Source organism: Cnephaeus nilssonii (assembly GCF_951640355.1).
Source record: "Cnephaeus nilssonii genome assembly, chromosome: 7".
Lineage (NCBI taxonomy): Eukaryota > Metazoa > Chordata > Mammalia > Chiroptera > Vespertilionidae > Cnephaeus > Cnephaeus nilssonii.
In genome coordinates this window covers 66,929,487-66,942,395 of record NC_137078.1, presented here as the reverse complement: position 1 = coordinate 66,942,395, position 12,909 = coordinate 66,929,487, and the positions used below count along the sequence as shown (strand labels likewise).

Sequence of the window (12,909 nt, the reverse complement as noted above, 5' to 3'; positions counted from 1 at the left end):
CTAGGCCCAACTCAGACGAGGCCTCGATGCAGCCTGAATCCTAACCCTTTTATACACTGATCCTGGGCCCGACTCTGACCCATAGCCTCACACACAAGTGAGTATTATTGTGGGAAGGGGAGATGGCCAACGAGAAGGTGTAAATGGCTGAGTGTGGCGCTTGAAGCAGACACATTTAAGTCACAGCACTGCGTGAGGCACAGCCTCTGCCACTGGAAACATACACACGTCGATACTCCCTCCACAGCCCATGCTTGTCCGGCCACAGCGCTGGGTCACCGTGTCGCTCGCTGTTCATGTGCACGCCCACCCACTGGCCTCTGCTCTCCTCAAGAGCGGAGACTGTGTTATTCGCTTGTGGGCTGGGCTGCTGTCATGGAGCCTTTCCTTCTGCCCCACTCCTGAACACCTACTATGTGCTGGGTCCTGGTCTGGTCACAGAGACACAGAGACCAGCAGCCTATAGCCTGGCACAGACAACCGGCAAGGGCCTTATTAGGCCTTTAATCATTTACTTAATCAACAAACAAAGGAGAGGGATCACCTTGCAGAGAAATGGAGCCCCACGGGGTTCATGAGCTGAACACCTGCCAAACAAATAAAACCAGCCTCATGATTTTCCAGCACTCACCCCCCACCCCCCACCCCTGGCATCAGACAGCCCAATTTCTTGTCAGCCATTTCCCCGATTATGTATCAATAGATGTCACACGATCAAGTCCTGGCTCCCAAGAGAGCGTTTGAAAAGTCAAAGATGTTTGTCTAATGCAAACCGATGTCATGTCGGGAATTAGTTTGACTAATAGGCCTTTAATTAGATCCTTGTGAGGTCTGGGACCCAAGCAGAGGCTTCCCAAAGTTTTCCTTTAGAAGATAAACTATCCCTTCCCCCAGATTGCCACCATAAATCTCCTCTCCAGTGTGCACGCAGAATGGCAGAGCAAAGCCCAGGTTTGTTTCTCCTGCCAACCTAAAGAGTCTTGTGCCCAATCGCCCAAGGGTTAAGTGCCAGGGAGCCTCTTGCAGGCCAGATCCCCTAACTTGAGGAGCTGGGGTGGTGCCCAGCCCGTGCCATGTGCTCTGGGTGGGAACCACAACTTCTCACCAGGGCCAAGGAGGCATTTTCCTAAACAGCAACAGGAAATGTTCATTCTGTCAACCCGAATAACCCTTGCAAGGCCAACTCCGTTGTGATCATCATCCTTTCTCTTGGGAGAAGGAACCTGGAAACTGAGAGAAGCCTGCGGAATGAGGTCATCATGCCACCCAGGCAGGCGGACGGGATTTCACACAAAATAATGTGGGTAGCCCACCAGGCATGGGGCAGGTGCTTAGCACATGATAATGTTGTGATTCCTGCTGATTCATTCCTCCACCGTGAACTTACTCAAGACATTCTTGAGTACACACAGCAATATCAGTTGCCCTCCAAGTGCGCTCCTAGGCCTGGTACCAGCAGGCCCTGGCTGTTTGGTTACCAGTTTCTGATGAGTTTTCAGAAATTGAAAGAAAGCTATTAGAAATGTTTATCAATAGGTGGCATTGCCGTGACAAGATTTATTGTCGTTCACAAAAGTATTACTGGTCAGCAAAAGATTGCAGATAACAAGTAGTGTTTTACCACCAAAAGTTTGAGAAGTGGGGGCATGGAAGCTTCTGGGGTGGCTCTTATTGCTATCACTTTGTACAGAAGAAACTGAGGCTTGGGGTGATTCACTTGCCCAAGTCCAACCACCTAAATGGTCTAGCTGGTCCTTGAACCCAGGTCCTCCTTGCCCTAAAGCTTTGTTGCTTATCGTCACTCTTCCAGGGCTAAGAAAGTCACATGGCTGACCTTGATCTGTTGTTAATTTTAAAAAAGCTCACAGTGATCGGAGACAAAACCATGGGTATCTTGTCTCGGCTCAGCAATCAACTCACACAGTGAGACATTTCCTCTTTGGAGCCTCAGTTTCCCCACATGAACAATGAGGGGGTAGCCCTCAGTTGTCTTGAAGACCCCTTCTCACTCTGACACCCTGAATCTGACCATCGTCTCCTTCAACAGAAAGGAAGCTTTGAGGTCATGTGGCCAACATCCCATCCAAAACAACCTGGACTCCCGGCGACCTTGAATCCTCCCTGTGCTTGGCCAGGACTAAATGGATCTGGTTCTCAGGCTAGCCTCTTCCTCCCAAGGGCTTCTTTCATGAGTATCAGGCAGGGTCCCTCCAACATCCTCAGGATTCTTGCCCCTGGGGGATTAATCACCAGAGATGGGCCTTGCTTTCATTCTCAGATGCTTGGCCTCAAGCCAATCTAGGTGCACCTAACACCTGAAGAGGGAATTCCATCATCCACCCAGGGCAGCACTCACCTCTAGCACATGAGAATGAAAGGACAACTATAAGCCACTTGCATCTTTTCCTCTGGAGAAAGCAGTGAAATTCCTTTTGTCTTCAGACACTCAGATATTCTATCCCCTTTTATCCCATCCCCTTTTATTCCATCCCCTTTTATTCTATCCCCTCAGGGGCTAAAGGCCTGGAAGGCTCCTATCTCCTTTTTCAAGAGTCCCAGGGGGCAGGAGGACTACCTAACAGCTCCCCCAAGGCCATGCTGGCAAGCTGTACTGTGCCCTGGCTGAGACACAGGCTGTGCAGGACGGTGCATATGTGATGTCAGGCCGTAAAGGCTGACTCCTGCCACACCCTATCATGTACACAGCCTGCTCCAGTGAAAGCTGACCCAAGAGACTCCATTCAACCACCCACAAGTAGAGGAAATGAGCTGGAAAGAAAGCTGGCCCATCTATGTGGCCTGCCACCCCCCTCGACCTCCCACTCCCAAAATAATGACTCATCAGAAAAAGCTGTCTCTGCAACAATTGATTACAAAGTGGAAAGCCCAGTCTCTGTCAATGATGAGTGAAATGATCAATTATAGACTCAGGGAATCCTGGAAATGTGGAAATAAGTAGAATTGAAGAGTAAGAGAAACAGAGAATCATACAGCAATATTTCTTGAATGCCTGTGAGATGTCAGGCCCTGGGCTGGCCACCGGAGGCTTGCAAGCACAGGGCAGTCTAGAGTCAGGGAATGCTACAAACCTAGTGTCATGCACTCTTAGGGTATTGGAATCCTTAAAAGTACCAAATAATAGAATCACAAGACATTAGACAAATAAGATCTAGAATCCCAGGACCTTGGGACACCAGAAACTTAGGGTCCCTTATAACCAACAGGGGTTGTCAGAAGTTCGTGTTTCATGCTCCGGTTCAGCCAGGCCAGCCCAGCCTTACGACAGGCAACCGAGTTCAGAGAAAAGACAAAGTTTCCACTACAATGTCAGGGGCACAGTGACAACCAGAACATGTGCCAGGGAGAGAAAACTGACCTAAAGAATGAGAGTTGGGACAAATGGCAGCTGTGATAAGGCATGAAGTTGCCTCTGAAATGAAGACCAAGGCAGAAGGACTCCTGATGGGATAGAAAAGGCCACAGCTGGAGGCAGACCTGGACTGGCCCCGGGGTTTGCTAATGGAGGATGTCCCAGGCCCTGGGTGAAGCTGAGACAGGTCAGCCCATTCCTGGGAAACTCTGATGGAAAGAGTTTGCTTGGATGGAGTTGGAATCAACCTTTCTATCCTGTCCTGGTTCTCCCCGCTGCAAAGGCCAGAATGATGGAAGAGGATTTATGATTCTTTGTCCCACACAGGCAAGGGCAATCCTGGCGGGGACAAGTTCATAAGCAAAGGCAGGAGGCATAAGGTATGTACACAGGAGGTGAACATCTCAAGTGTCAAGGGCATGGAGGGGCATTGAGAGAGAGAGATGATGATGGGATGGGACATTGGGATCAAAAGACAGAGGTCCTGGCGGCTCGGGGCTAGACTCTGCATGTGTCTCCCACATCTCTGCAGGGCATGGCCCACAGCATAGTGATTGCTGATTGCCTGGTCCCCAAAGGGTGCTGGCGGGAACCTCTTATTCTCTCTATGGCAGGTCCATGGAATGCCCTTTCTCTGCCCCTGGGTGGCTCAATGAGGCCCTGGAGGAGCCATGTGGTGGGCTCAAGGTGTAACGTGCAAGCTTAAGTGTCTCTAAAACAACTAGTAAAAACCCTGACCAAATCCAAACCAGATGCCCCTGGGCGTGCAGGGTTGAGAGCTGTCAGCACCTCTGCATTTTCACCTGCTCATGTGGGTTGCACCTGTAGGCGGCAGGAACACAGGAGAGCTTCAGGCTGCCCACCAAGTTCAGCCCAAGGTCTGCCAGTGTGGAGGCACTGCAGAGCCAGAGAGGTAGGACAGCAGCCCTCTCTTGGACCAGCCTGATTAGTCTCCCTTTTCTTCCCCTTCTCAGCACAGGCTATCAGAATTTATGAATGACCGGACGAGAGGCCCTAACTATGAGAAGTTGGGCAAGTTGCCTCTCTTCTCCCAGTCTATTTTCCTACAAGCAACACGGACACATTTAGAATGACCTCCAAGTGTACTGGATAGTTCAATGCATTCAGTTGGACAAAGACTTTATTGGGCATTTATTGTGGGTGAAGCATTGGAATAGGTACCAGGAATACAGTGGTGAACAAAGCAGCCATTCTTCTTGACTTTGTAGAGTTTACAGTCTGTAGAGGTAACTGGCAACACAAACCTCCACACAAATAAATAAACAATTTATGCACCGGGTTAATGCTTTGGAAAGGATATGCTAGGTGCAAAGAGAGCATCCGCAGGGCAGGGGCTGAAGGCAGCCTCTCTGAAGAAATAATATTTAAGCTGAGACCTAATGCTGAGTAGGAGTAAGCCAGAGGAAGGGTGTGGGGCAGAGTGAGTGCTCTGTGCACAAGAACAGCATGTGCCAAGGCCCTGAGGCAGGGGGGCGGGGTGCTCAACTCGTTTCCTCCTTGTGACCAGAGAGCAGAGAGAGCAGGCAACACATGAGACCTTGGTCTGCTGACAATGGAAAGCCCCCAAAGTGTTTCCAAAAGGGCCCCCACTTGATTCTACACTTACTGCTTTAAAAGCTGACTTCAGTGGGAAGTTGAGATCATGGATGGAACTTCCTCACCTCTGGCCTGTAAACACTTACAGCATCTGAGGCTCCAGAGTGAGGGGATTGGCGTGGCCAAGAACTGCCAGAAGCCAGGATCTACGTAGCCTTTCCCGGCCCTGGGCTGCCTCTAACAACTAGAATGTGCCCGCCACCATCCTTGTCCTCATTTGGGAGGAAGGCAGATAGGACAGGGGTCCTCAGTTCCCTGACCCAGTTAAGGAAATCCAGCCCCAGAGAGGTGAGTGAATTTCCCATGAGTCATGCAGCAAGTCAGTGACTTGACCCCAAGTCCTGTGACCCAGAATTAGATCAGATCACTCCCCAGCATGCGCACTTTATTGAGATCCCTGCCTCACGGCGATGGACAGCCTCAAAGATGGAGATAAAATGTGGAGTGGGGAAGGGAGATTTTAGAGGCTGAAGTCAACACCAGATGAGGACAGGTATGAGACCCGAGGGACCAAACAGAAGGTCCCAGCAGAAGGTCTGGGAGTGAAGTGGAGGACATGGGAGAGCAAGTCCGAGTCACCACGCCAACAGCTCACCACCATGCAAACAGCATGAGCACGATGCTGATCACCCCTTCCTGGCCCCAAGCCTTCCCTGGGGCCACATCCCACAGCACCCCTGCTCTCTCTGCCCCAGAACACACCTGATGGGATTCAAAGTAGCCGCTCTGCCCTGAGTCTGAGGAATTCCTGGCACAACTGCCAACTCCTGCGACCATCACTGCCAGGATGAAGCCCTCAGCCCCGCCCCCCCCCCCACCTCCAGGGAGGGCACAGCAAGGGCACAGAGCCCTTCTCAGGTGGTCTGGGCAGCTCAGAGTCCGCAGGGGTGGTGACCGGTGTTTCTCTAATAACATCTCTGCTGTCTCCCAGACCCCGCTCTTTCAGCAGCCACATCACAGTGGGGGCTGCTCTCCCCATCTCCGTGGACCTGCATCGAACCTGGCCCCTAACAGCACCATCCGCCTGAAGTGCCCCGCCCAGCCTCTTCCTTGGTGCACAGCTACCTTGAAGACTCAGCTCAGCCGTCTCCTATTCGTCCTCCAAAGCTCGGAGCAGGCATCCAGTCCTCCTCCGGAAGCTGCCTCCGATCGCAGCAGGATGAGTGAGCAGCCTCTGCTCTGGGCTCCTGGGGCTTCTGCCCTCCTCTTGATTCTCTGTGAGCCTCTTGAGGGCAGGCTCTGTACCTTCCTTGCTTCTGTTTCCTAAAGCCCAGCACACAGTAGGTCAATAAATGTCTATATCTCTTTCCTCTTCGTTTCCGGGAAGCAAATACAGCAAAGGGCCTTGGGGCATGGAAAACATTTTTTTAAATATATTTTTATTGATTTCAGAGAATAAGGGAGAGGGAGAGAGAGATAGAAACATCAATAATGAGAAAGAATCACTGATCAGCTGCCTCCTGCACGCCCCACACTAGGGATCAAGCCCGCAACCCGGGCATGTACCCTGATCGGGAATCGAACCAAGACCTCCTGGTTCATAGGTCGACACTCAACCACTGAGCCACGCCAACCGGGCTGAAAAAGTTAATTTAGAATTTGAGTAGCAGTTGTTTAAATCGCCCAGCATCTAACAGAGCAAAGTCCTCTTGACTGGCTGGCACTGGAGGCGCTCTCCGGGTCACTGCCGCCCCTTCCACACTCATTGCAGCCCAGATCGCAGACCCGGCCCTCAGGCCTCTAGCCTCCCCTCTGCTCTTGGCCAGTATTAGTCTTGGCCAGTATTGTTAGGGATGCAGGTTGAACCTCATCTCATTCGCCAGGTGCCTCCGTGTGTGACATAACCACTCTAAACCTCACCAGTAACACAGCCGGCTGCAGACTAGGTCCTCGGAAAATGTCCCTTTTCCTGCCTCCTCTCCTTGTATACATTGTTTCTCCTCCAAAGCCTGGAGCTAATCCTTCTCACCCAGGAAGCCTTGCTGGCCTTGCCCCTCCCATCTTTTCGGAACTGGAAGAAGACACACTAGGTGGCCTCAGGCTCACTCAAGCGCCCTAGAAAGCTCCAGGGCAGGACGGAGCCGCCTCTAAGCCTGGATAAAGGTGAAATCCAGCAGTTGGGAGAGGTTATTTTTGGACCTGACACAAATCCTAAATGAAGAGCCCTCCGCCTTCCAAGCAATCTTTGCTTTGTGCTCCAAGGCCCAAAACTAACATTTTCATAATAATTTTCCAGTATCAAAGTGATAGTTTTGATTCAAGACAGCTGAAGCCTGCAAAACTGTGCGGTGGCCTCTCCCACCTTCCGGCCAAACATGTGCCTCTGTCTCTATTTTAACACCTTTGATAATCATCGAAAAATGCGCAGCCCCAGCAGTTTTCTCAGCTCTCTGACCAGCGCAGCCACCTCTGGAAGGCGGCCGGTGGAAGTCTGTTTTCCTTCTGCAGGACTCTGAGCCCTGGGCTTAGCGCTCAGCCGCCCGCCTCCCTCTCCGCATTCCACTAGTGATGTCTGCTGGAGGAATTGGCCTTTCCAGTGCCATTAAAGAAGGGGGAGCCCAAGAAACACAGTAACACAATCTCATGGAAAACTGATATAATCTTTTCAAAACTATAAAGATCGCTCACCCGGAGGAACATCTGCATGGAAAAAGAAAAAGGTTTTAAACAAACTGGAAAGGGGTCGAGTAACTTGTAAAGGCCGGAGTGTCAGGAGACTGCTGGCTCGTCCGCGGCCCGCTGTCACTCTGCAGGGGGAAGGCCATCCTCGGAGGAGCCAGCTCCCTCACCGAGAGCTCCCACCATCTGGAATTCATTGCAGGAGGGAACACTGGCGTTTGTAAAAAGAAACTGGGCCTTACAATCGTTGTTCCCTAAATCAATATGGCCCAAGCCCCAAATGGAGAGTCGAAGGACAATCGGGACAGGTCAGGGGTCCGGGGTCCAGAGCCCAGGCCCGCCCCACTGCTCTCATCCTTAGGTGCCCCAGCCACCTCTTCCCAGGAAACAGGCTCAGGTCAAATTCTAGGCTTTTCTCCTAGCCAGCCATTCGCCGCCCTGAGGTGGAAGCTGCTGCAAAACGGAGATTTGCGAAGATCCTTTAGGGGATTTGATAGCTTTCAGGGTCAGGGGCTCAGAACAGGCTGCAGCTAATGCAGCAAAGGCCCTTCTGGAGCCCGGCTCTCTGAGCACCCATGTCCCCCCAGAGGACTCACAGCACCTTTGAAGGTGACAGTGAGCAGAGGTGGCATCTGCCTCTTCCAGGAAACGTGACAAGAGATGAGCTCAAGACAGAGCCAGCAAAGCCCAAACCAGCTGACTCAGGCTGAGTTCTGCCATGGAAGAAGGTAGCGTGGGCCCCAGTCATGGGGTCTTAGAATAACAGGATCTCAAGACCTGACTTTCCGAGAGGTCTGGAATCTTAGACGGCGAGCAGCAGAGAACTCGGGAAACTTTACACTTTTCCTGCTTCCCTGCTTCCAACAGAGGGCTCTGAATGCTGAACTTGCCGTGGCCTTGGATGTTCTCATTTGCTGTGGAGGCATTAGAGCTGCTGCAGGTCCCTGAGCCTCCGGGGGCGGTGAGAGCCAGGTGAGCCCAGAGAGGCCTCCACCCTGGACAGGGAGTGCCTCCGGACAAGGTCCCTGCCCCAAAGTGCCGGCTCAACCACAAGGGCTGCGTGCTTCCCTTGGGGTACTCGGTGCCTCTCCACCTCCTTTGTCCCCTGGAGCTTCCCTGGGGCTCTGCCCTGCTCACCCTGGGCTCCCCCGAGGAGAGCAAGCTCCCCACTGGTGGCTTCAGTCCCCATCTCCATGCTTCGGGCCCCCCACCAGCTCTCCCTCCAGCCTGTCTCTCCCTCTCTCCAAAGTTGAGACCCACATATTCAACTGACTACTAGATACCCCTCCTTGAGCTCTCACAACCTCGAGACCCAAAATGTCCCAACCAGAACTCTCCCTCCCCTCAGTGGCTCCTCAGAGAAGGCACTGCCGTTCACCAGGTGCTCCACCCGGAAACTGGGAAGTCGTCCCTGACATCTCTCTTGCCCTTTCCTCCCAATTCCCAAGACCTGTCCGTTCTTCCTCCCACAGATTTCTCAGATCCAGTCACATCTTTTCACCGCCCACGGTCAAGCCTAGTTAAGGGCTCACATGGGTCACTGGAGCCTGCTTCAGATCCCCCACCCAGCAGCCAGGGCCGTCTTTCTAAAACACAGATCTTAATTGGTTTCTCTCTGCTTAAAACTTTAAAAATAATTTTCTATAGGAAATACCCCCCACTCTGTCACTATATTAGTGCATGTGGGTTAGGTTATGCTGTAGTTACCTAGCATACTAGAAATCTCAGAAGCTTAAAATATCAGTATTTCTCACTCACACTACATGGCCATTGTGGGTTGCCAGGGGCTCTGGTCATCAGAGTCACTCAGGGTCCCCGGCTTGGAGCAGCAGCCACCTTGAACGTTCACAGTCACTGTTGGAAGGAAGATGTCCGTGGAAGGCTTCACACTGGAGCCTCGGAGGGGCACATGTCACTTCCTTTCACAAGTCATTGGCCATAACTAGTCTTATGAAACCACCCAGCCACTGGGAGGCCAGGCAGGGCAACCCTCTCATATGCTTAGAAGGGGAACGCCAGAGGTAGTCCCATAGTCGTGTGATTCCTTCAATGCCTGAATGCCCACACTCTCTCCAAAAGCTGTGCCCACTGCCGGGCACGCTCCTCCCCACACTGCACTTCAGAACTACTACCCGTCCCAGGGTTCAGCTAGGCACCACTTGCCTGAGAGGCTAGGTCTGAACTCCCCGGCTGGTGCAACCCCTCCTCTGGGCTCTCAGGGCTTTATTCACATTCAGTTATAATTATCTGCTATCTGTTCTTTCTTGGACTGTGAGTTTTATGAAAACTGGGGCTTGAATGCTTTGTTTATTACTGTATCCTCAGTACCTGCTCAAGAGCCCATATGAAAAGATAATCAGAATTCTTATATGAACGAATGAATGGGAGAAACAGATCAAGATCCCAGCGGCAGGGCTATTCAGGAGTGAGAGGGAGCCCGAAAGCTTCAGAATAAAGACAATAGGCCATGCCGGGTGAGTTCAGAAGGCAGACATCCTTGGGCTGGTGGCACAGAGGGGAAGAGGGTCTCTGACATAGTGCCCATGTGAACAAGGATATGCCCCACAGAGAATGACGACTACAGCTAACCCCGCAGCCGTCAGCAGTCTGTCAGTCTGTGGGAATCCCTGGCCCCAGCAGTCAAGGGTGAGGAGAGAGTGGGGCCCAGGCCAGTGGCCAGTGGCTGCAGTAGAGTGCCCCTGCAAAGCCAGAGCCAAGGCTGCCACCCCCAACTTCCCTGAGCCCTCTCTCCCCTTTTCCAGCCTCCCCTTTTCCACCTGCTCCAGGACGGCTGACAGGCAGAGCCCTTCAGTACACTTTACGTCTAGGAGCTGGGTACTCTCCAAAGGCAGAGATGTGTGTCTCTGACTCCCAGACAATTAGCACAGTGTTTGGCACATAGTAACAGCTTGATTAATGTTGCATCTGACTCCGATCCACTTTTTGTTCTCCATGCCCCCAGGAGAGGTCAGCTTCCCCGGGATCCGCTGTTCCTCTGGATGCCAAGACATTGGCCTCTGTTGCCTCCCCATTGCATCTCTGCCCCACACTGAGGTCTCTAGGAGCAGACAAGGATGTGTACACTGAGTGCCCAGATTTCACCCCTCAAGCTCCTTGAATCTCAGCCAAGTCACTCTGGCATCTGAAGCCACTGGGCCAGCCTCCAGGGCATCCCTTCTGAGGCCTCCATGGCCAGACAGGAAACAGGGTCTGTTCAGTGTAAATGACGTCAGGGACTCCAAGCTGAGAGCCCCAGGGACAGCATCCAGGCACTTGACGGGACCCACTATGGACTGTGGTCAGAGCCCAAGGGCCTGGGATTTCCAGTGATTATCTTTATTCTCTCTCCTCCCTCTCACCACCCCCCAATTCGATCAATCACCAAGACTTACCAGGCCTACCTCCTAAATGTCTCTGGAATTCATCCACTCCGCTGAATTGCCCCAGCAGCCCTCACCCACATCCCTGCCCTAGCCTACTCTCCACACTGCAGCTAGACTCATTTTTCTAAAGCCCAAAAAAGCTGAGGTCACACACCCCTTAAAACCTACCCTCTGGAGTCAAGATTAAGACCTACAGTATTCTCCATGTTCTGGCCCTGGCTCCATCCCCACCCCCAGCCTCTTCTCTTGCCACCTCTGCCCTCACATTCTACACTCCAGTCATATGTACTTATAAATGTACAATATTTTCTCCACTTTCCAGCTTTGCACATGCTGTTCCTTCTACCTGGAACTCTTCTCTCCTAGAAAACATCGACCCCTTTTGAAACTTGGCTCAGCCTTCACCTCCTCTAGGAAGCTTCGCCTGAACTCCTACCCCGTAAGAATCAAATGCTCTCTCCTGTCCCCACAGCCTCCTGGGCTTCCTTCTATTATAACAGTTGTCATCATACCATATTTTCATTCATTCATGCACCCACATCCAGTATCTAGCTAGCCAAAAGTATCTGTTGAAGAAGGATGAGAGGGAGAAAGGGGTAAGTAGCTGAATCCATCTAGGACAGCTGAGTAGGAAAGACAAAAGCTGGAGGGAGAAGGAGAAATCTCTGAGGACTGGGTGATCTGTGAAGGCTTCCTGGAAGAGGGGTGGCTGCAGTACAGCCTAGATTAGAAGGACAAGAATGGTTTCGTTAAGTGGAGAACAAGGCAGAAGAAAGGGGCAGCCAGCTTGTTGAGACAAGGCCTCAAATACCAAGCTAATGAGTCTGGACTTTATCCTGAGGTCAACAGGGAACTATTAAAGGATTTCAAGCAGATTATAAGGTGATGCTTATAATGAAACCATGATGAAATCTCCAGATTAGAAGGGCCTCCGTGGCTGTGGTGTAGTGTGTGGAGACCAGGTAAGAGGCCACCCCAGACACTTCAGGAGGAGGATGACAACAGGCAGCCTTGAGATGGAGCAGCTGGAATGAGACCCAGAGATGGATTTGGGACGTGCTTAGGAGGAAGAACTGACAGGACACAAAACACATTAAAGCTTCAGGTGGGATAGAGGGCCAGTAAGCAATGCTTCTCCTGATGCTTAGCAAGGGCCAGAGCACATAGCAGATGTGCAGTTCAGTTAAATTTACTTAAATTGAGGCGATCGTCTTCTTATCATAATAGGACAGGTATCTCCACTGCAGAAGACCTGGTCAGTCCCAGCTCACCTGAGGGTCAGGATGGGCCTGGAGCCTATGCTGGGAAGAGGAGTGGCCCGAGCACAAGGCCTCAAGGTGGACTGCCCACAGTATGTAGACTCGGTGGCTCTGTCCAAAGCCACGGAGTGGACAAGCTGCCCTCGAGGACCCAGGCTTTGTTCTCTGATGGAACACTGCATTTGTTCCCAGTTTAACTGCCAAGAAAAAGGGCCTGGTGGCCCTTGCAGACAAAGGAAAGAAAGGACAGAGATGGCATTGCTGGTGCCCTGAAGTCAGACTGTGGAGTCCAGGCTGACACCCAGAGCCACTTGGCAGCAGTTGTATGAGAAAGTCAGGTAAGAACAAAACACACTGGCAGCAGGAGACATCCCACCTGTTAGCTCAAAAGTTCAGGATTCCACCCAGGAGATAAGGGCTGAGAGAGTTCTAAGCCCAGCACACAGTAGGTTCTCAATATCTAAGATCAGACAGACCCAAACTCCCAGCATCCAGGATGAAGAGAAGTAGAGAAGCCGGTTGCTGTGAGTCTCTTCCTGCTCACCCATATGCCTCACCTCCCACCTCACAGGCAGCGCCCACACTTCACTGGGCCCTCCACGCCCCTCCTCCCTCCTGGCTTCTGTTCATGTTGTTCCTTCTTCCTGGAACATGGTTGGGA

The 12,909-nt window shown here is 52.0% G+C and overlaps 1 long non-coding RNA gene across 2 annotated transcripts in view; it reads right to left on the bottom strand.

Moving 5' to 3' along the window:
- Nucleotides 1–12,909, bottom strand: part of LOC307103342 — a 73,795-nt gene that overhangs the window by 47,781 nt on the left and 13,105 nt on the right. Inside the window, exon 2 of one of the 2 annotated variants that reach the window (XR_013813807.1) lies at nucleotides 6,053–6,250. The exons of the other annotated variant lie outside the window; for it this stretch is intronic. This is a non-coding gene — a long non-coding RNA (uncharacterized lncRNA). The remainder of the gene's footprint in view (nucleotides 1–6,052; nucleotides 6,251–12,909) is intronic. 2 annotated transcript variants of the gene reach the window in all.